This window comes from Triticum aestivum, chromosome 7D, assembly GCF_018294505.1.
Source record: "Triticum aestivum cultivar Chinese Spring chromosome 7D, IWGSC CS RefSeq v2.1, whole genome shotgun sequence".
NCBI classification, from domain to species: domain Eukaryota; kingdom Viridiplantae; phylum Streptophyta; class Magnoliopsida; order Poales; family Poaceae; genus Triticum; species Triticum aestivum.
In genome coordinates this window covers 343,635,997-343,638,906 of record NC_057814.1, presented here as the reverse complement: position 1 = coordinate 343,638,906, position 2,910 = coordinate 343,635,997, and positions in this window count along the sequence as shown.

Here is a 2,910-nt window from a genome sequence, read left to right as displayed (position 1 = left end):
GGGCGGCGAGCTCCTCGGGCGGCGGCGCTGCGGCTCCGGCGGGGCGGCTTGGGTCGGGCTCGGGGTGAGGGAGGGGCGGCGGCGGCGGGTATATAAGAGAGGGGGGCTGCTTGGAGGAGGGGGCAAGGCGGCGGCGATGGCGTGTCCGAGCCGGACACCGGTGGCGGCGATGGCGTGTGCGCGAGGGAGACGGCACGGGATGGGCCGGCCGGCTCGGCTGGGCCTCGGCCCTGTCGGGCGCGATGTTTTTTTTAATATTCCGCCGAATCTAAAATAAATCACAGAAAAATAAATAAAAAACCAAAAATGATAAAACAAATTTTCCCCGTCTATTTAAAATAATTAGAACAAGGTGAACATTTTTTGACACAAAAATGCAGTTTTGATAACGTGCAATTTTTTTAATGCAATTAAAATTGCAAATAAAATCCAATATATGATTTTAATATTTTTCCTCCAATATTTCAATTGTTTTGGAGAAGTCATATTTTCTCCTCTCATTTATTTTAATGTGAAATATTTTTCCGGAGAGAAAATAATTAAAACCAAAATCCTCGTTTTATTATTTGATGAAAATCAAATATGATAAATCGGGAAAATCCCCAACTCTCTCCGAGGGTCCTTGAGTTGCTTAGGATTTATCGAGGATTTGCCAAAATGCAATAAAATATGTTATGCAATGATGATCTATGTATAACATTCCAAATTGAAAATTTGGGATGTTACAGTGTTGCTCGGTTGCTGCCGTGGAAGAAGGCCGAGAGACAATGGGCGGCGTCGCTGCTTAGCCGCTGCCGCGGAAGAAGGCCGGGAGCGGAGGGGCGGCGTCGCAGCCGGCCGCCACCGCGGAAGAAGGCCGGGAGGGGAGGGGCGATGGCGCTCCCAGGCCGCCGCCGCGGAAGAAGGCCAGGAGGGGAGGAGTGGCGGCGCTCCCAGGCCGCTGCCGCGGAAGAAGGCCGGGAGGGGAGGGGCGGCGCTGCTCCCAGGCCGCTGCCGCGGAAGAAGGTCGGAACGGGAGGGGCGGCGGCGATCTGTTGGGGGGTGTGCAGAATAAGGCTGGTGTTATTAGAATAAGACTCTTAAGGGGTGTTATCATAATAGACCCACCCTATATATATATGTATATATATAGTATCATAACATATACGTGATGATACTTAACTACTAGATACAATGAATAAAATTGAAAACGAACAATACTAAAACTAATAATCCCTCATGGGGCCAGTATTCCGGCAGCCCCTCGCCAGCAGCTCCCTGGTGCGCGGCGTCTTCCTAGTGCGGAGGCAGTACTCTGACTCCTCCGCCTCGTAGCGCTTGACATACCGATCTGCCTGTTGCTGGCGGACGCGTGCGGCCGATCTTGCCATTTCGTTGGGCGCCCACCGGAGCTCCTCGTCGGTGGTACGCTGGAGCTTATCGGCCCACCTCCACGCAGCGACGAGGCGCCCAGCGCCTATGACCTTCCTCGCGAAGTACCCGTCTTTGTACACCTCCTTGGCATGACGACGCGCCCGCCCCCAAAGCTCCGCCGCCTCCTTTTTCCAGGCGGCATCACGGGCTTCACAGGCCGCCCGGTACCTGGCTTCCTCCTCCGCTATCTCCTTCTTGAACGCCACTTGCCTGGCTTTCTTAGCCGGCGGTAGCGACTTCCACAGACAAAGATTGTACTGGCCCCAAAACCAATCCAAAGTTGGGGGGTCCGGCGCAACCTCGTCAGGCGGCGCGTAGGGGTCCTCGTTGCTGCTAATCGAGTGAGCGTCCTCAGGTGGCGGCGACTCCTCGTCGGCTCCTGGGCAGACCGGCAGCGCCATGGCAGAGATTTGAGAGAGAGAGAGAGAGGGCGAGCGAGGGGAGGATGTAGATGATAATGCAGGCGGGACGACGTGAGCAAGGTAGTATTTATTGGTGGCCGGAATCTAGATCGACGGGGACAGTACACACGCCGGTCGCCGGAATTTACGAGTACTGTAGTTTGAATTACACACGATTCCCGCAGCAAAATCCGTGTGTGAACATAATAGCTGACGGTTTCCAATACAGAACCATGTCTGATTAATGATCCCCGCCAATCACCTACCAAACCTCGAGCCGTGAGATAGAGTGCCAATCGTGTGGGTGCCGGTTGTCTTGCCAGATCTTTACATTTTCTTTTTTAAACACCAGATATTTACATCGCCTGATGATTTTTTAACTCGCACACAAGTACACAAAAATAAGATTTTTCAAACCATTTTGGTTAGGCGTTGCATGTAGATGTAGTTCAAATTTGAATTACGGTCATTAAATGGTTAGAAAATCACTTAAATGTCTTTAAAAGGTCAAATGACCCCTGAAATTTTCCAAATTTTCACATGCAGTTGTATTAGTGCATGTTAAATGTAGGAAAAAATTTGAAGGCCGTAAGAGGAAGCTATCTCCCGCCTGTCATCAAACATGCATTGTTCTCTCTCGGAACCACGAACCTTCTAGTGAGTTGCTCCGATTTGTGAGGGGTGTGTGTCCAAACTTTCGTCAAACAGGCCAATTTTTTTACCACATCATCTTGGTGGCTTGACTTTAAATCAAGCAAGGTTTCATGTTTTTCTGATTATTTTTTAATTTTTTGGAATTAAAATGCCATGGCATGCACTCCATGCATGTGCCCATGCCTTGAGACCAATATGTTTGAAAATTCCTTCTAATTTACTGCACATGGAATTAACTCGGACACAAGTACACAAAAAATATGATTTTTCAAACTGTTATGGTTAGGCGTTGCATGTAGATGTAGTTCAAATTTGAATTACGGTCATTAAATGGTTAGAAAATCACTTAAATGTCTTTAAAAGGTCAAATGACCCCAGAAATTTTCCAAATTTTCACATGACAGTTGTATTAGTGCACGTTAAACGTAGGAAAAAATTTGAA